The sequence below is a fragment of the Marmota monax genome, unplaced genomic scaffold, assembly GCF_021218885.2.
Source record: "Marmota monax isolate L192 unplaced genomic scaffold, Marmota_monax_Labrador192_F-V1.1 WCK01_AAM20220418_F8-fsc00218, whole genome shotgun sequence".
Classification (NCBI taxonomy): domain Eukaryota; kingdom Metazoa; phylum Chordata; class Mammalia; order Rodentia; family Sciuridae; genus Marmota; species Marmota monax.
This window is the reverse complement of record NW_026694764.1, coordinates 686221-707282: the sequence shown is the minus strand read 5'-3', so window position 1 is coordinate 707282 and position 21062 is coordinate 686221. Positions and strand designations below refer to the sequence as shown.

Below are 21062 nucleotides of genomic sequence, written 5' to 3'. Positions count from 1 at the left end.
ATGCTCTCACATTTATTACATTTAAATGAGTCTTCTCCAGAATGAAATTTCTAATATAGAGTATGGTGTTACCAAATGAATGTGTCTCCCCAAAATTTATATGTTGAAGGCCTAACGTCCGTTGTGGCTGAATTCGGAATTATTAACTAGAACTAAGGTTAAACAAGGTCATAAGAGTGGGGTCCTGATCCAATATGATTAGGATTATAAGAAGACATACCAGAGAACTGGAAGAGTCAGCAGATATCTATTTCTCTCTTCTCAAACACTGAGGAAAGTCCATTTGAGGACACAGAGAGAAGGCAGCCACTGTAAGCCAGGAAAAGAGCCCTTAGCAGAAACCAAATTGACTGGAATCTTGATGTTGGGCTTTCCAGCCTCCAAAAACTGTGAGAGAATGTCTATGGTATTTTGTTGTGACTACCTAAGCAGATGAATGCATTTAATATAAATTGTGATGTCAGGGGTACATGTGTCACATTTTCATCTAGCTTACTGGTAAAGAATTGGTAAAATTTTGTTGTTGAAGGAAGTAGGGAAATGAGCACTTTTTCATTGCTGGAGGAATTCAAATTGGTACAAATCCCAGGAGAGAAAATCTTTCCAAATGATAAATGCATGCACCCTTTGATTGAGCAATTTCACTTCTAACAATATGTTCTACAGATAGATTTTATTGTGTGTAAAATTACATATGTACAAAGTCATTTAGTAAAAACTTGATCATAATTCCAAATACTTCAAAACAGTCTAAATGTATCCATGAGGAAGTAGTTTAATAAATTATCATATATCCATAAAATGGATAAAGAATGACTTAGAATGAGGAGGCTGGGGCTGGGGAAGTAGTTTAGTGGTACAGTAGATGTTTAGCATCAATAGGCCCTGGGTTTAATCAAGCCCCAGCATCCTCCCCAGTTCCCGAAAAAAACAGAGTGAGGAAGCTCTTTATATACCAAATATGGAGCCAGGCACAGTGGCGCATACTTGTAATCCCAGTGGCTGGGGAGGCTGAGGCAGGAGGATTTCAAGTTCAAAGCTAGCCTTGGCAACTTAGCAAGGCCCTAAGCAATTTAACAAGACTCTATTTCAAAAGGCGGGGTGGTGGTGGTGGTGCAGAAATGTGGTTTAGTGGGGCTGGGGATGTGGCTCAAGCTGTATCGCACTTCCCTGGCATGCGTGCGGCCCAGGTTCGATCCTCAGCACCACATAGAAAACAAAGATGTTGCGTCCGCTGAAAACTAAGAAATAAATATTAAAAATCCTCTCTCTCTTAAAAAAAAAAAAAAAAGAAAGAAAAAGAAATGTGGTTTAGTGGTCCAGCACCCCTGGATTCAATACCTGGTACAAAAAAAAATTGTTTTTAAATACCAATATGGAACTTTTTTTTTTTAAAGTGCAAGGTTCAGAACAGTACTGTGCTAAAATAAAGAGGGGGAGAAAGACAGAGAAACCCCACATATTTGCTTGAAGATGCACAGATTGTCTCTGGAAGAATTCAGGATCCTTCCTTTAGCGGGGAAGATCGGGTGCTGATACCCTTTGTTCTGAATTCTGTGCTATAAAAATGTACCAGTTATTTTTTTTTAATTCCTGAAATCTGGGAAGGAGATAGATGAAGACATGAATTTAGATAGACAGATGGCTACAACAGAGCAAGGAAACTCAGAGGACTCATTTTTTTGAAATCATAAATCTCCCCACTGTTTCCCCTATACTCTTTTCTTGCTTTATTTTTCTCCATATAATATATTAGCATCTGTCATATTATGTTTTACTTACATGTTTCATTCATTGACCGCCCCCCCACCCTGCATTAGAATGTTCACCAAGGGCAAGAGCTTTTATCTGCGTTGGTGTTTTCCTCTCTCACTGCTATCTTTTTAGAGCTTAGAACAGTGTCTGGCATGGAACAAGCGCTCCATAAATATTTGTTGACTGAAGCATGTACTTAATAGATACGCTTGTTCCCTCTCTTCAGCAGCAGATCTTAGCTTTTCACCTGTTTTCAATCACCCCATCTTTAACCATCGGCTCTTTGGCTACAATGTCAGCTGCACTTGTCTTATGGTGATCTCTATTAAAAATGGAGTTCCTGGGGCTGGAGTTGTAGCTCAGTGGTAGAGCACTTGCCTACCATGTGTGAGACCCTAGGATCAATTCTCAGATATATATATATATATATATATATATATATATATATATATATATATAATAAAGGTCTATTGACAACTAAAAAAATATTTTAAAAACTTTTTTAAAAATTAAAAATGGAGTTTCTTGATGGATACCTGGGTGCACACCTGTAATTCCAGCAGCTTAGGAGGCTGAAGTAGGAGGATTGCAAATTCAAAGACAGCCTTAGCAAATTAGTGAGGCCCTAAGTAATTTCGTGAGACCCTGTCTCAAAATTTAAAAAAAAAAAAAAAATTAAAAGGGCTGGGAATGTGGCCAATGGTTAAGCACCCCTGGGTTCAATCCCCTATACAATCAATCAATCAATAAATAAAATTTAAAAAGGTGTTCCTTGTGGCTGGGGATGTAGCTCAGTGGTAGAGTAACTAGCATAGATGAGGCCCTGGGTTTGATCCCACAGTACCACACACACACACATGCACACACTTATAAATGTAGTTGCCAAGAACATTTGGAGCAGTTGGCTTCCAAAGTAGGACTCTACAGGGTAAGACAGTCTGTGCCCTCAATAAGCTCAGAAACTTCTGCTGGGTAGTTGGGCTCAGGGGTGCACACCTACTTGAGTAATTCCACTTTGGGAGACTGAAGTAAGATCAAAAGTTCAAGTCCAGCCTGGGCAACTTAGTGATACCCTATCTCAAAATTAAAAGTAAGGGCTGGGGTTGTGGCTCAACGGTAGAGCGCTCGCCTAGCATGGGCGAGGCCCTAGGTTCGATCCCCAACACCACATAAAAATAAATAAATAAAGATATTGTGTCCAACTACAGTTAAAAAATAAATATTAAAAATTAAATAAATAAAGACCTGGTGAAATGGAGGCTTGGCTACCACTTCTAAATAAAATAAAATAAAATAAAAAGTAAAAAGAGCTGTGGATGTAGCTCAGTGGTAGAGTGTCACTGGGTTTAATCCCCAGTATGAGAGAGAGAAAATAAATATTATGCTGGGGAAAGGATACAGTAATCCTGGAAAGGATACAGTAACTGAGGTGTTAATTCCAGGACCCCAAAATCTAAGGATGTTCAAATCACTTGTGTAAATGGCAGAGTATCCTCTGTATACTCTAATTATCTCTACATTGCTTATAATACCTTTTTTGGCGGGGGATACCGGGGATTGAACTCAGGGGCACTCGACCACAGAGCCACATCTCCAACCCTATTTTGTATTTTATTTAGAGACAGGATCTCACTGAATTGCTTAGCGCTTCACTTTTGCTGAGGCTGGCTTTGAGCTCGCGATCTTCCTGTCTCAGCCTCCCAAGCTGCTGGGATTATAGGCGTGTGCCACCATTCTAAGTGCTTATAATAACTTTTTGTTTTATATTTGTGGTACTGGGGATCAAACCTAGGGCCTCATGTATGCTAGGCAAGCACTCTACCACTGAGCCACATCTTTAGCTTATAATACTTAATGCAATGTAAATGCTATGGAAAAGTTGTTGTATAATTTAGGGAATAATGAGAAAGGGAAAAAAATCTGTACAAATTTCAGTACAGAGGCAATTTTTCCCAAAATATTTTTGACCCATAATTGGTTGAACCTGAGGATTCAAAACCCACAAGGATGGACAGCCAACTGTATATGTCCTCTTATTTTAAATTATTTGATGGGCCAGGCACATTGGCACATACTTGTAATTCCAGCTGCTCCGGAGGATGAAGCAAGAGGATCACAAATTCCAGTCTAGCTTGAGTAACTGAGCAAGATCCTGTCTCAAAAAAAAAAAAAAAAAAAAAGCAGGAAAGGCTGGGGACGCAGACCAGAGATAGAGTGTTTGTGTAAGCCTTGGGTTCAATCCCAGCACTACAGAAAAGAAAAAAAAAATATTCTTTGCTATTTTGTAGTCCTTTTTTGTTGCTATCATGAATGCAAATGCTTTTTCTATTTATTATCTGATTCTAGTTTGTTACTAGTAAATATTTGCATTTGTTACTTTTTTTTTTACAGTTTATTTTCAAGTTTTTTTTTTCTTTTTTAAATTGCATTTTTTATTGGGACATAATTCACATAACATAAAATTCACCATTTGAAAGTATATACTTCAGTGGTTTTTAGTTCATTCACCATGTTAATCAACCATCACCACTAATTGAAGGATATTTCCATCACCCCAAACAGAAACCTTATACCTGATACAAGCCTCTCCCAAGTTTCCTTTCTCCCAATCTCTTGGCAACACATCTACTTTCTGTATTTATGGATTTGCCTATTCTTGAAACATCATGTAAATTGTATAATATGTGGCTTCTTCCACATGTACTATGTTTCTGAGGTTTCTCCGTGTTGTAATGTGTATCAAAACTTCATTTTTATAGCTAAATATTATCCCACACTATGGATATACCGCACTGTTTATTCATTAATTCATTGACAGACACTTGAACTGTTTCCACATTTTGGCTATTATGAATAATGTTGTTGAGTATATTTTTTAAATTTTTTATTTGTTTTAATTAGTTACACATGACAGTACCATGATCTTGACATATCATACATTTGAATAAGATGGGATATAATTTCTCATTTTTCTGAGTGTAGTTTGCATAATCACAGTGGTCATGCAGTCACACATATACACACAGCAATAATAATGTCTATTTCATTCCACTATCCTTCTTTTTCCCCTATCCCCTCCCCTCCCCTCCCATCACTTCTCTCTACCCAATCTAAGGTGACGCTATTTTTTTTCTCACATCTTCATACATGTATTTTGTATAAGGATGAGGGTCTCCTTCCATCTTCCATGCAGTTCCCCTTCTCCCTCCCTTTCCCTCCCACCTATCTTCCCTATTTAGAAGTAATCTTCTTCCCATGCTCTTCCTCCCTACCCCATTTTGAGTCACCCCTCTTATATCAGAGAAGACATTCAGCATTTGTTTTTTTGGGGGATTGGCTAACTTCACTTAGCATAATCTGCTCTAATGCCATCCATTTCCCTGCAAATGCCATGATCTTGTTATTTTTTAGTGCTGAGTAATATTCCATTGTGCATTTATACATTTTTTTGACCCACAAGGGTTTTTTGAGGTATAACTTGGAGCATCTATGAAGTAGAATTGTGCTTTCCTTTCTTTTTTCTTTTCTTTTTTTTTTTAGAGAGAGAGAGAGAGAGAGAGAGAGAGAGAGAATTTCTTAATATTTATTTTAGTTTTCGGCAGACACAACATCTTTGTATATGGTGTTGAGGATCGAACCCGGGCCCCACGCATGTCAGGCGAGCGAGCTACCACTTGAGCCACATCCCCAGCCCTTTTTTAAGTTTTTGTTTTTTTTTTTTTTTTATAATCTTATTTTTTTTTTTGGTGGGGTTCTTTTTTTTTTTTTTTTTTGTCTTTTTTGGAACTGGGGGTTGAACCCAGGGCTTTGCGAATGCAAGGCAGATGCTTTGCCACTGAGCTACATCCCAGCCCCTTTCTTTTTTCTTTTCTCTTCCTTCCTTCCTTCCTTCCTTTCTTTCTTTCTTTCCTTCCTTCCTTCTTTCTCTTTCTTTCTTTTTTATGATGAGGTCTCTCTGTGTTGCCCAGATTGGTCTGGAGCTCATGAGCTGAATCAATCTTCCTGAATGAACAGCTGTTAGCTTCACCCTCTCCAGAAACTGGGGCTATAGGTGTTCACCACCCCCACAGCATTCCCTTGTGGAGAGACAGATCCTTTTTAAGTTTCCACTCGATAGTAAATTGGAGGAACTGTGAGAGATTAAGCCTATATGTGAAGGATCAGTGGCTGCCCAAGATAAACCTACGTCACAGTAAGGTATCCTTGAGGGACTTTTTTTTTTTGGTACTGGTGATTGAACCCAGGGGTACTTTACCAACTGAGCAACTTTCATAGACCTTCTTATTTTTTATTTTGAGATAGGGTCTCACTAAATTGCTGAGGCTGACTTTCAATTTTCTATCTTCCTGCCTTACCTCCCGAGTTGCTGGGATTACAGGCGTGTGCCACCATACCTGGCCATCCTTGAGGTCTTAAACTCAATAATTCTTCTCCTTCTTATTCTTTTACTTTTTAATGCAGGAAGAAAGTACAGAACTTTCAGCCATATTGGTCATCTTCTCTTCTTGTTCCTAAATGGCAGGAGACATGCTCCTGCCTGAGGACATCTGTGGCCTGTTTTCTCTTCCTCCAAAGCCTGATGGCTAACCCTTTAACCTCCTTTATGTTCTACTCAAAAGTGTAAACATCCCATTTAATATTTCAACATCCTCTCTCTCTCTAGTCACAAACTTTAAATCCCTTTCCAATTTTTTTTCCTAACAACTATCATCATCTAACATACAATATATTTTATTTGTTTATCTCAATTACTGTTTTGTTTCCCTCCCCTGAAATGTAAGATGAAGACAAATACAGACCCATACTAACCTAGATACATAGATACAGTATAGAGAATGAGGCCCTATGGCAACTCACAGGGCTGTGAAGTAGGTACTGAGAAAGACACAGAGAGGTGTGAGATCGCGCCCTTGCCTGGGAAGTGTTACATGCTAAGTAAGTCAAGACACTTGGGAGCTCCCACCTCGAATGAACAGTGCAATCAAGTGCTGGGCTGAGCCTACCCACAGTGATTGACAAAAGGGAAAAGAAATCAATGTGGACTGAGCAAGCAGGAGCTCCCGAGCACCCGTTGGATGAACAGCTGTTAGTGCTTGCTGGCTGTTGTTATAGCCAGACAAAGGAGGCAAGGAGTCGAAATGACACTGAGGTTGGAGCCAGGGTGACTGCAAGGACAGTGGTGCCATTAGCAGGTGCAAAAGGTGGGCTGGGCAAGGTAAGTTAGATTTGGGGCATGTTGACATAGCTCATGTGTCCTTGGCTCTTGTCCCACTGACCCAGCCCCAAAATCCAGGCAAGTAGTTGCCAAGTATTATGGTTTGGATCTGGAATGTCCCCAAAGGTTCATGTGTTGAAGACTTGCTTGGTCTCCAATATAGAAATGGGGATTTGGGGAAAATAATGAATGATGAAGCCTCTAACTTTATCAGTGGATTAATCCATTGATGAATTCATATTTGATGACCTTATTCGGAGGTGGTGGAAACTTTGCAGGTGGGACCTAATTGAAGCGAGTGAATCCTTGGGGGCATGCCCTTGGGGACTAAATCTTTTTTTTTTTTGGTACCAGGGATTGAATCCAGGGGTGTTTAACTCAAACTGCTGGGATTATAGGCGTGCTCCACCATGCCAGGCTTGGGGACTAAATCTTGTCCCCAGCCTCTTTCTCTCTCTCTCCCTCCCTCTCTCTCTTCTTCCTATGTAACATGAAGTAAGCAGGTTTTCTTCACCATACCCTGTCACCATGATATTCTGCTTTGCCTTGGGTCCAAAGTGATGGAGCCAGCCAACTTTGGACTCAAAGTTCTGAAACCATGAGGCCAAATATATCTTTCCTCTCCAAGTTGATTTTCTCCAGCATCTTATTACAGTGAAGAAAAGCTGACTAACACACCCTAAGTATTTGTGAGAGTTCCCAAAGGATGTCTTACATGTACCATTGAACCAGTCTAGTTATCATGGAGTTTGCTGCACTTCTCCTGCTTAGGACTCCTGCCATGAGGGACCAACTTGTCCTGGCTCCTAGCAATGAATAAATATCAACAATGATTCCCTTGTTAAATACTCCAGGCCTTTTAAAGCTATGAAGAAGCTATTATTATGGAGTTATAAAATAGTGATTCACAGGCTGGGGGTGTAGCTCAATGGTAGTACTTAGCATGTATAAAGTTCCTGTACAAAGAAATAAAAATGAATACCCAAAGAGACATTAAAAAGTTGCTAAGGGGGCTGGGATTGTGGCTCAGCGGTAGAGCGCTCACCTCGCACGAGCAAGACCCTGGGTTCAATCCTCAGCACCACATAAAAACAAATAAGTGAAATAAAGGTATTGTGTCCAACTACAACTAAAAAAAATATTAAATAAAAAAATATTTTTTTAAAATAGTTGCTAATCCAGGGCTGGGGTTGTAGCTCAGTGGTACAGCACTCGCCTGGCACGAATGAGGCACTGGGTTTGATCCTCAGCACCACATTTTAAAAAATAAATAAAGGTATTGTGTCCACCTACAACTAAAGAAAATACATATGAAGAAAAAAAAACAGCTAATCCAAGCCTCTACTTTGTACTCAATGAAAGAAAGAAAGTTGGAGCTTTCTTTATGGTTCAGTTAAGTGTCCAAACCAGGATCTGAACCCACAACCAGGACTAGTCCCCTGACTTTCTCTGATCCTGCTCTGCCCTGCCTAAAGTGTCTGCTTAAAATATCCACAGTCCTGTTTTACTTTGTGCAGTTGGATCACAGGTTGTTTTTTCTATTTTTAATTTCCACAGTTCATTTTGAACGCTGGCACAGGCTCCCTCCTACACTGCCACTGAGCGGGATTAGTATTTGGGAAAACATTTTGGCATTCTGTCTCAAGAGGGTTAACCATGTCATTACCCTTTCACCCAATAATTCTATTTGGGGGAATTAATCCAGAACAGAAACAAGGCCAAAATCAGAACTCCTTTGTAATGGGCCCTTTTTATTTTTTATCTCCCCAGTAGCCCACTTCCTCTTCTTTTCCCCCCTCTCATCTACACATTTATCTCAGCAGGGTTGGAGACTCTTTCACTTCATTGTAACATACCAAATATTGGTAATCTTTTTTCCCTTTTCACAGTTAACAAATGGTATCCCACTGGTGTTTCCATTTGCTTTTCTTTGATGATGTAGTCAGGGAGAGCACTTTTTCCATATGTTTTTTGGGCCCTCGTATTTCCTTGAACATTTATTTGTTAAATAATCCTTCCCCACATCCCCCCCTCACCATGTTGTAATGTGGCCTTTATTGTGCTCACACCTCCAGGCCATGTCTCTCTAAGCTGTGTCTCTTCTCCTCTTGTCTGTGCTTGCTGGAGGGGCATTCTGAGCCTGGACCCGTGAGAATTTCAACACAGAAACGGAAAGGGTAGCTCATCCGGTGAAGGGTAACTGTGCACAGACATTGTTGGGGAAGGGGCCCACTGAGTGACAATGGGCAGGTTCCCAACTTTTTTGTTCTTAGTTTTATGACACATAAAATCCAAATATTGGAGTCCAAGATTGAATTTCTGAATTTTTCTAATACAAGTATGTGCTGTCTTCTAATTTTTTTTTCAATATAAACATTGAGAAGAGAAAAGTCCTATTAATATGAAAGAAAGGAAGAAAACAGAAAAAGGGAGGGAGGGATGGGAAGGGAGTGAAGGAAAGGGAGAGAGAGAGAGAGAGGAGAGAGAGAGAGAGAGAGGAGAGAGAAGGGAAGGAAGGAAGAAAAAAAGAGGGAGAGGAAGGAGGAAGAGGCCTTTACTATAAAGCCAGAGACAGAGCTGGAACTGAGGTGGCTGGGCCTTGTTGGAGCTTTGGCTCTGGCCTGAGACCCTGGGCAATGGACAGCTGACACTCTCTGGGATCTTGGGCTTAACCTCCTTGGGGTTCACAAGGACCTTCACCACCTAAGCAGGGGCACTTGTGGCCTGATGTTGTTGGCCTGTACCTTCTTCGTTGCCTTTCTGTCTTTTCACTTTTTACAGTATTTTTAGGTGGTTTTGTTTCTTTCAAATTCACTTGTTATTATGAAAAATTTCAAACATACCAAAATACAGAGACCAGTACAATGAATATCTAAGTAATCATCATCTACATTCAACAACCCCAAATTCACTGTTGGGCCATGTGTGGAAGTGCATGCCTATAATCCCAGCAACTGGGGGCGGGGGCGGGGGGTGGGGGGCGGCTGAGGCAGGAGGACCTCAAGTTCAAGGCCAGTCTCAGCAATTTAGTGAGGCCCTATGCAACTTAGTGAGACCATGTCTCATAATAATAATAAAAAAAAAGGCTGGGGACGTAGCTCAGTGGTTAAGCGCCCTTGGGTTCAATCCTCAGTCAGTACAAAAAATAACACCACCACCACCCAACCTTTGTCTATAAACTCACCTTGGGTTTGGATATTTTTCCCCTTGACTTTATTTAGAGTTGGAATTGCTTTTTTCCGGGGGAGGAGGACCTTTTATTTAATAGCTTTTTGAAGGTGTAATTCTTACCATATTTAATTTTAGAACACTTTTATCATTCCAAAAAGAAACTTTGTTCACATTAGTAGTCAGTCACTTTCTATCCCTCCCGAGAGGCCCCATCTCTACTTCCTATCTGTAGAGCTTTGCCTCTTCTAGATAATTTATATTAATGGGATATACAATGTATAGGAATTGCTCTTTTTTTTTTTTTTTCTGCAGGGACTGGGGGCAGGGGTTTGAAATCCTGGGCTCAAGTGATCCTCCTGCCTGTGCTTTCTGAATAGCTGGGACTACAGCCATGTGCCACCATGCCCAGCCAGAATCGCTTCTTGGAATGTCTTTTTCAGTGATGTAGACCAAGGCCACAAGTTCAAAAATATCTAACCTCTGAACCTCCTTATATTTTCTGGATTCCACAGTCCCACACAGAAATGCTGCTTTGAGTAGTAAAACATAATCTTAATCCAGTCCCTGTGATTATTATTCTGAACCCACTTTCAGCCTAGGTTGCTGCCATCTGTGACCAGGATAAAGTATAATATTTACTTAAGTGAAATACAAAACCAGCTCAAGGATGCACAGGTAAGCTTTCCAAGCCCATCTTCTCCCTTCTCCTTACTTCTTGCAAAGCTATACAAAAAGCTGGAATATGCGCCTCATCTTAAGGTTCTATGATGATCCAGTCCTCCATGGAAAATCCTATTATTTATTTGTCAGAACAGAAACAAAATAAATGTCCTTAAAAGGAGATAAGCAACAGCCTGAGAAGATGATGCCTGCCTGGCAGCCTCCTCCTTGTTCCACCCTGACCCATTCGGAAACAGAGGATAAACTTTGCGGCCAGTGCCTGGGAAATGACCCAAGATGGGTGTCTGTAGTTTCTTCCCTCTTGGAGAGGAAAGCAGGGCTTGGGGAGACTCTCCTTCCCTGCATGCCTCCGTCTGGTGCCACATGTAAGTATTATGAAAATCAATGTAGTCATAGCCCAGAACCTTAAAATAGAAAAAGTTTCTAAGACAGAATTTATTGGTGGTGAGATAGAAAAACAGGCAGAGGGACTCTCTGCATCAGCTTCACAGCTCAGCATGAATGCAGCAATCAGAATCAGAATTACCTGTTTCTTTACCCTCCGTTGGCTGTGGTCCCCCTTTCACCCCACTGTTAATCTTATTTCAACTCTTCTCACATCAGCCCCTCAATCTCTTTTATCTGAAGCAAATCAATCTCACCCAGTGGTATTTTTTAAAAACCTATGAACAAACAAACAAAAACTATGAATCAAACACCTTTCCAAGTTTGAAATGCTTACAGAATGCTAAGCCCTGGATTACTCATCAGCCTTTGTTTTCCAACAGGGTGAGAAATATGGTTGGAAAATATTTACATACCAGAGGCCATAAAATTTAAGTTACATCATTGTTTATTCTGTATTGTGTCCTGCTAAAACTGCGTTTCTGTTTCTTTTGGTTTTATATAAGCAGAGATCTTTTCATGTTTTTTTTTTAGAGGAGGAGTTTTTATAAATCTAAGAATTGGTACCTTGTAACCTGAGCCTGTGAGTGTTTGTTACAGGAATCTACGCTGGTCTGAGAGTTTGTTGTAGCAAATGATCTTTGTTCACTAAAAGATGTTGATTTGCCTTATTCACATGACCATTATGAACTCTCAATGACTTCACTCTTCAGCTCTGATCAACTCAACCAATATGAAAATCTCTGTGGTCCCCAGAAAATCAGGAACCTATTTAAAGGCATTCCTTCTTGAAAAACAGCGTCCCCACACCCATATGTACATTAAGTACATCTAAACTCATCTTTAGACTGCAGACACAGGCTGAGTCAATCACAAAAATATCAAGATAAAGCGATAAAGTATACATGTTCAACCTAGTCATTATGAATTTGAACATCTATATGATACAGAAGATTGTATTAGAAAAAATAAATCAGTACTGGGCTTGGTAACACACTCTATAATTCCAGTTACTAGGGAGGCTGAGACAGGAGGATCACAAGCTCCAGGCCAGCTTCGACAACCAAATAAGAGTCTGTCTCAAGGTAAATTTTAAAAAGAACTGTGGATGTAGCTCAGTGGTAATGTGATTGCAAGCTTGAGGCCCTGGGTTCAACGCCCAGTACTGGGTGGGGGTGGGGGAGAAGCCAGCTCAATCAAAGCTCTCTGGGAGGATTTCACAACTCACCATGGTTCAATCAGAGCAAACTTGAGGAATGAATTCTTTAAGTCAAGGAGGGAAAAGGTCTCATGATGTGGCAGTGTCTCAATACTGAAGAGAGCAGTTCCTTCTCTGACGCATCCTTCAGGAAGAGCCCATGAGACCCAGGCACAGGGTTAAGTAATTACTCACCTCCTTGAGGCAGGTCTGATGATCTCCTTTTACTGTTGTGGAAACTTTGGCACAGAAAGCTCAAGTAACTTGATCACCGCCACATCGCCAACAGGAGGCCCAGAGTCCATGCCCTTGGCCACCGCACTTCACTGATAAATGGGAGTCAGTAGTCATTCAGTCAACAAATATTTGAGCACAAGTTAGGTTAATAAGGGAGCTACACAAATAAATACGATCTTTGCTCTCTAGGTGGGGGAAACTTCATTGAAGGCAATTTGGTAGGGACAATGAGATAAGCGCATAAGTAAATAGTAAAGCAGAATATGGTTCAATTTCCTAAGAGATCACAATAAAACCCACTATTCTGTGTAATTAATAGGTACCAACAGAAATAAGAAGCTGAAAAAAAAAATTTCCTAAGAGAGGTAAATAAATTATTTCTATGGGAATTCAAGAAGAGGAAGAGAAACCCTCATCCCTCATCTGGTGAGGGAAATAAAGAAAGGGGTGGGATCAGAACTGAATCTTTTTTTTTTTTCTGTACTGAGGGTTGATCCTGGGGTGCTCTATCACCCAACTATATGCTACATCTCCAGCTTTTCTCTCCCCTTTCTTCCTTTGTCTCTCTCTTTCTCTCTCTCTCTCTCCTCTTCCTTCCTCCCTTCCCCTCTTTCTTTCTTTCTCTTTCTTTTTAAGACAGGTTTTCATATTGCCCAGGCTGGAGCTGAACTTGTGAGATCCTCCTGTCTCAGCCTCCCCAGTCATTTGGGATTACAGGTATTCACCACTGAGTGAGGCCTGAACCAGATCTTAAAGAAGGGCCGTATATTGGCCAGAAGGTAGGTAGGGAAGGACAGAAGTCATTCTAGGCTCACAGAAAGATAACAGGAGGGAGAAGCTTAGTTGGCCAGTGGGTTCTCATCATGAAGCAATTGCTAAGAGCTCAGGTGGAACTAAGTAGGAACCCAGGTCTTCTGATGCCAGTCTCAGGCTCCTTCCACTATCCTTCAACTGCCTCCAACCAAACAACAGTTGCCTGCTTATGACTTCATGGCTCTTCACCTTAGTCACAACCTCCCTAAGGTTCTCGAGCTTTGAGGTCTGAGCCTACAGCCTGGCTTGCTTTCAGATTCCTTCCCAGGCTACTTCCTTCAGCTGGTGGTGGGCTTCTGGCCCTAGCCAGCTGCCAAGAAGCTGAGTAACTTTAGGCCAATCACCGTGTTGGTCTTCTCATTTATACCACTCTTCTGGCATGTATCACACCACTGTGATATGGTCATTTCACAATCCTCAGGATGACTTCTGTCTTCGACTGACTGAAATGTCCATTAGAGGAAGATCTGGGTCTGATTCAAAGGGTGAAGAAAGTTCATTCTCTAATCTTAAGGAGTCCAAAATCAAGAGGAGATGTCAAGCACAAACTTTATCACTGCATTATCACATGGTAAGTGCAGTGATAGAGATGTGCCTAAGTAAGCATGAAAAGAAAAAAGGTGCTTAACCCAGACTGAGGGAATCAAGGTCTCCCGTGAGTACAGCAGCTAAGCTGAGACTCACGAGGGAGTAGGAACTAGCCAGCCAAGGAGCTGAGGTGCAGAGAACCTTCCAGGAAAAGGAAGCCACAAAGGCAGAGAAGAACGTGGCGTCCTCAAAGAACCATAAACAATTTGGTGAGAGGGAAAGAGTATCAGAAAAGAGGCAGGAGAGCAGGAGAGGTCCGGGCTCTGAAGTGTTATTTATAAATATGATTTTGTGTCTTTGGAAACACATAGCAAAATACTTTCTATGCAGCAGGCTTTCCATAGTTTTAAAAAACAAATGTGATGAAATAATGGATCAGGGACTGGGGTTGTGGGTCAGTGGTAGAGCCCTTGCCTAGCATGCACAAGGCACTGGGTTCGATCCCTGGTACCACATAAAAATAAACAAATAAAACAAAGGGTTTTTTTTGGTTTGTTTTTTAAAGAGAGAGAGAGAGAGAGAGAGAGAGAGAGAGAGAGAGAATTTTTTAATATTTATTGTTTAGTTTTCGGCAGACACAACATCTTTATTTGTATGTGGTGCTGAGGTTCGAACCCAGCGCTGCACGCATGCCAGGCAAGCACGCTACCGCTTGAGCCACATCCCCAGCCCAAAAACAAAGGTTTTGTGTCTATCTTCCAATGACAGCCAGGTTTCTTTTTCTTTTCTGTTCTTTCTCTAAGAAATGGGGTTATGTGGGCTGGGGTTGTGGCTCAGTGGTAGAGCCCTCGCCTAGCACGTGTGAGGCCCTGAGTTCTATCCTCAGCACTACATAAAAATAAACAAAATAAAGGTATTGTGTCCAACTACAACTAAAAAATAAATATTAAAAAAAAAGAAATGTGGCACAGGCTGGTACTAGACTCCTAGGTTCAAGAGGTCCTCCTGCTCAACACTTCATGAGTGAAGAACCTTCAAGTGGCTACTCCAATTCTTCACAAGGTTGTGAGAAGTTGTGCCCACCCTCCTTCCCTCTCCTCAATACCAGGATATTAAAAGCTGCTGCCAGAACTTCAAAATAGAAACCCCCAGCAATTGCCTAGGATTGTGATACTTTCTAACTAATAGGTAAGGGAATCAAAGTAAGTGGAAAATTGTGAGTTGGTACTTGGAAAATCCTTCCCACCCACCTGTCCTGGATATTATGCAGGACCATGAGAAGCCGTCCTCTCTTGCCTGCTGAATGAGGACAAGCTTAGGGCCCCAAATTTCCTCACTTCCTATTTAAGAAGTGCTATTTCCCCCAGGACACCTATTTCCTAGAGTACTCGGTGCTCCAGGGTTAGGGTGGGTTGAACTGCAAATGACAGTCTTAGGGCTGTTTAGCCCCTGCATAAGTCCCCAGAGAACCCATCCACCAAGAAATATAGGGATCCTGCACCTTGGCAAATTAGGTACTTGGTTATCCCCTCCCCTCCCCTCCACTCTATCTCTATCCTCCATCTCCCATCCCCATCCCCACCCCCTGCTCTTCTGTGAAAATTCAAGGTGAAACCCAAGGTTTGAGGCATTTCCCATTGAAACCTACTGTGACCTGTTATCCCATTTCCAACCCTCTTACCCCACACATATGAACGAATTTAATCTTACAACATAGCAATGCCCCATAATGTTCTTTCTTCTTCATTAAGTAACATTCTTCCACTTTTCTCCTTCAAGTATCCATCCCTCAGTGGGCTCCACACATAAGGAGCTTTTATAATCCTTACGAATCACAACCACTCTGAATGCACTTCTAACAATAACTATTCACAGCCTGCTCCGTGACTCCCTTCCCCTGGGTCTCTCCTCGCTTGCTGTAGCTTTCCTAGCCTTCTTCAGTGACAGAGCTCCATTGCCAAAGATACAGTGGTCTCTTGTCTCAAACTCTCTCCAAGAGAAGCACCTGCACTTGACTAGTTTTTGCAAAGCCCCTAAGACACAGGAAACTGTGTCCCTAAGTTGTCCATAACTGATCAGGAATTGGAAGTAGGGCAGGAGCTTCTGGCATGCGGATGAGGAATATCCTACATTAAGGTCATGGACCCTAGAGTCAGGTCATTGCCAAGACTCAACCCCAGGCTCTACTTATTTCCTGCAGAAGTTTAAGCAAGTCACTTAATCCTTATATGCCTCTGTTTCCTCTTGCATAAAAGGAACAATAATAATAGTAGCCATTCCATTGATTGTTAAGAGGATTAAGTTTGTTACCATTTTTAAAAATACTTAGGATAGTGCCTGGCACATAAACACAAAAACGTGTTGGATATAGTCTTTTTCATTCTAATCCTCTCAAAGATTAGAACACCATTGCATAGTATTATTGTAAGGAACTAAATGTGACCACAGCCCTTTCTGGTTTAACTTTTCCCCTCAGCAGTAGGGCTGTACGTTATATCACCTACAATCCCAGCCCTTCGCGTTTTTTAAAACATTTTTTTTAGTTGTCAATGTACCTTTATTTTATATATGGTGCTGAGAATTGAACCCAGGGTTTCACACATTAGGAAAGTATTCTACTACTGAGCTACAACCCCAGCCCTTGGCATTTTTTAAAATAAGTACATATTTTAGGGTTGTATTGGTTCTTTTTTTGAACAACTATTTGAGCACCTACTATGTGGTTGAATGATCAAAGAGAATAGGATAGGTAGCAAAATAGACAACGGTATCTCCTCTCAGCAAGCCCACATCCAAGTGAGGGAGATAGACCAGGGATCAGCAATTTTTCAGTAAATGGCAGTAAATATTTTTTAATTCAAGAGCCATAGGGTTAAGGGCATAACCATTCAGTTTTGTTCTTGCAGCAAGAATGCAGTCATAATACACATGCAACATGTATATCAACAGGCATCACTGTGTTCCAATGCAACTCTATTTATGGACTCTGAAATTTGAATTTCATAAAAATTTTCAGTTGTTGCAAAATATTGTTATGATTTTGCTTTGCCCCAACCATTCAAAAATGTAAAAACCATTCTTAGCTCATAGGCCATACAAAAACAGGTAGTGGGCCAGAGCAATCCCTGATGTGGACAATAAGTAGATGAACAAGAATAAAACATCACTTAAACCTGAGCCACATTAGCTGTTGTGATACAACAGAAAGAGTAACCAGCTTGGAAACCTGAGATCAGGGACCAGATTCCCGTCCTACCCTACTGGGTACTAGGCAAGTCACTTTTCTGGGCCTCATTTTTCTCATGAGTATTAAAATTCTGGTAGTGTTTACAACCTTGTATGTAACTAACAGGCGTTATTTTGTGATTTTAGAATCTAATGAAGGGGGTTGTGTATACAGCTGAGTGACAGCACTTGTCTAGCACACTCAAGGCTCCCCAGTTCTATCCCCAGCATTAAAAAAAAAATGAAAACCTTATAAGAAAAAAATTATGAATTAAGAAAAATCAGACTAATTTTTTTCATTACATATAGTTTCTAATGTGCAATTCTATTTGAAAACAGATTGTCATGCCTTTTTACATACACATCTTCTCTTTTCCGTGGGTGTTCTAAAAATTCTGTTTCCTGATCATCATTTTTCCCCCTCTGTAGAGTCCTCCCAACTGAACAGTGTTTGGTATAAATTGGGTTCAATAATACTTGTTGAACTAACATTTTAGAATCCATTTTCAGAACATAGCAATGGATACTTGGGGGGAGGGGTGGACATACAGATTACTTCAATTTTCTTCTACTCTTCTGAATTTTTTTTTTTTTTTTTGCAGGGGGGAGGGTGCTGGGGTTTGAACACCCAAGGGCACTTACCACTGCGCTACATCCCAGCCCTTTTTATTTTTATTTATTTATTTTTTTGACATAGGGTTTCGTTAAGTTGCTTTGGGCCTTGCTAAATTGCTAAGGCTGGCCTCGAACTTGTGATCCTCCTCCTGCCTCAGTAAGGGGACATCGAACTTGTGATCCTCCTCCTGCCTCAGTCTCCTGAGTCCCTGGGATTACAGGAGTGCGCCACCATGCCCCGCTGTACTTGTTAAGATTTCAAACAAAGCAAACCCCAAACCAAAACCTCCTCTAGTAAGGGGACATCGTTTCCCTAAGATTGATCCACTCCCCTTCCTAAGCGTGGCATAAGCTGCACAATGAACGTTTATTCTCTTCTTTGGTGCCCAAAAGCATCCACGAAAGAGAAGAAATACTAATTCTGAAGGGAGTCAGCTCGTCTCTTCTAAGTAAAGATGAAAGATAGTCCGGAAGGAAAAACATCCCGGCTAGAAGCCTCTGTCCCTCTCCTCATCAAACTCCCCAGCCTCATTCCCAGCTCCAGCCCAGCGCAAAACACAACCCCAGCCAGGCAGGCGTAACATCACGCCAGGCCTTGTGCGCACGCGCCCTCACCGCCCCGCCCCTGGAAAACTCCTGGGCACGCCAGGCCGCCGGGTCAGAACCTCTCAAGGCTCTGTGCACGCACAAGCGAAGGCGGCCTTCGAGGGAACCTGTGTCTTTTCTCCCCCTAGCGGACTACAGTGGAACAACAGGACTTTGGGAGACGTTCTGAGTGGGATGATGGGATACTGGTCTTTGAAGAGGAGTTTTGACATCCTTTAGGACCTGACCTCTTTTTACAGCACCTCCCTAATTTTCCAAGGACAGAGCAAGGAAAGGAGGAGGACACCAACTTTGAGCTCCTAATATGTGCTAGACCCTCCACACATATTATCACATCTTCCCAAGAGCTCCGTTGAGTTATTAGACCTATTTGATAGAGAAACAGGTTCAGAAAAGATGATTTACCCAGAGTAGCACAGGTAATTAGTGAGGAGGCAGGAGCCCAGGTCTGTGTACTTCAGAAGTTCTGATTACCGCCTGTTGGGATTGGGACCCTGGACCTAGAGAAAAGAGAGCTACTTCTGTCCAGATGAGAAAGCTCTTCAAGAACTCTGAAACTTATACAGTCATTTGTAGAAAAGCTTAATAGATTGTAGAGGAGGCTCACTGTGACCCAGCAAGCGTCACTCCCTAACATTACAGCTTGTTGGCATTAGAATTCTTCAGATCAGTCCCAATGTTGATTTATCAGGCAAGAAACCAACTAGTCTAGAAGCTATAGGTGTTCAAGGCAAGACTTTTCCAGGTATCTGAAAACATATTCCTTCTCCAGGGATTAAAGGATGAGGGAGGGCAAGAGAGGGAAGGAACTCAAGTTGGGGTGGAAATCCTCACTGGTGAGGGATACTACAGGTTAATGTGAGTTCAGACAACTATGCAATTGTTAAGGGATGAGAGAAGAAGGATGAGAGAAGCAGTTTCTACAACTGGTGACCAGATCTTTAGTTGAGCCATCCCATCCAGATGATGCCATAGTCTCCTCTTGACATTTGTTTGAGACAGTAGTGGGTCGTAAGAGTGATAATGTGTATTTTCTTTTTCTCTTGGTACTGATGATTGAACTCAGGGCACTCAACCACTGTGCCATATCACCAGCCCTGTGTTGTATTTTATTTAGAGATAGGTCTCATTAAGTTGCTTAGAGCCTTGCTTTTGCTGAGGCTGGCTTTGAACTCATGATCCTCCTGCCTCAGCCTCCTGAGCCATTGGGATTACAGGCATGTACCCCCTGTGCCTGGCGAGAATGTGTATATTAAGGCAGAGGCTGCCGGTCTTTGGCCTGGAATGTGAACACTAAGATACCCTTAATCAAGTAGCCAGAGATGTTAATTAGGCAGCACAGGGTGCCAGGGATATAGGGAGAGCCTACAATTATACTGTCAAAGGAAGCAGGTCCCCTGTGATACCCAAAGTTCCAAAGACTCCATTTGAAGGGATAGGATGATGATACAAGCAGAAACTGGGATTTGTCAGAATTGGTGGACCCTTGGGAATGCTGAAAATCCATCCATGATTCAACTGAAGCAAAATAGCTTCAGGTAGCTGCATACACTAAATCTTGAAAAGGGAAAAGAACAATTTCAAGTCAAACCAAAATTAGAAGCTGTGAATATAGAAAAGTATATTTTAAAAAGTTGTTGGGGAAAAAACATATTGAGGGCCCCAAATGTATTCAAAATACAAAAACCTCAGGTGACAGAACAAAAAGGCTAAATGAATGACTAGCCAAAGGAAAGAACTCCCCAAAGAGAAATGAAGAAAAGCAAACTGAATTTCCAAGGAAACCAAGGGCGAAATTGTACAAATGCCAAAATCGAGTGAGCCAGAAAACAGGCAGATTGTTTTGATGACTTTCTCATGATTCCTGAGGAGGCTCACAAAATAGTGGTTTTCACTTCTTTGCAGGGTAACTGGGGAGAGACCAGAAACTAGAGGCAGGCTTGTGACATACCTGAGAGGACCTAATGTGAGAAGACTACATGATTTCTAGAAGGAAGGGTATTAATTGATGCCTATGGGGCGGGGGGTGAGATGGAGTCTAGGATTGTCAGATTGACTTGGATTGGAATCCTAATTTTGCCACTTAAGAACCATACACACAGCTGGGTTCAGGCCAGGCACAGTAGCACACACCTGTAATCTCAACAACTCTGGAGGCTGAGGCAGGATTATTTCAGGTTCAAGGCCAGACTCAGCAATTTAGCAAGGCCCTAAGCAACTCGATGAGACCCTGTCTTAAAGTAAAAAAGGATGGGGATATGGCTCAGTGGTTAAGCATCCCTGAGTTTAATCCTGTTTAAAAAAAAAAAAATCACATCCATACTTGGACAATTTATTAATGTAATCAAATGTCAGTCTTCCTATGTGAAAAGGGAGATAGATGATCTACTTGATAGGGTTGACTACATGAAATGCATACGGAATGCTGGCACATGTAGCACACATGCTCTTAGTGGGCACTTCCCTGAATAAAATCTAAATAAAGTTCATCCACATTCTTAAAGATTGACTTGGAAGGTTGGAGAAGTGGATTTTTTTTTTAAAGGAAGATAATGTATTTACATAAGGCAAGAGTTTTTAGGGAACAAGAATCCAATTGTGTTTTTGACCAGCCAGCCGTCTTTCCCATCTTGA

The 21062-nt window shown here is 41.4% G+C and overlaps 1 protein-coding gene across 1 annotated transcript in view; it reads right to left on the bottom strand.

Annotated features, from left to right (window-relative positions):
* Window positions 1-12692, bottom strand: part of Zfp3 (ZFP3 zinc finger protein) — a 39603-nt gene extending 26911 nt beyond the window's left edge. Inside the window, exon 1 of the mRNA XM_058572803.1 lies at window positions 12600-12692. The gene's annotated coding sequence lies outside the window, so the exon portion shown is untranslated. The remainder of the gene's footprint in view (window positions 1-12599) is intronic.
* Window positions 12693-21062: the final 8370 nt, after the last annotated feature.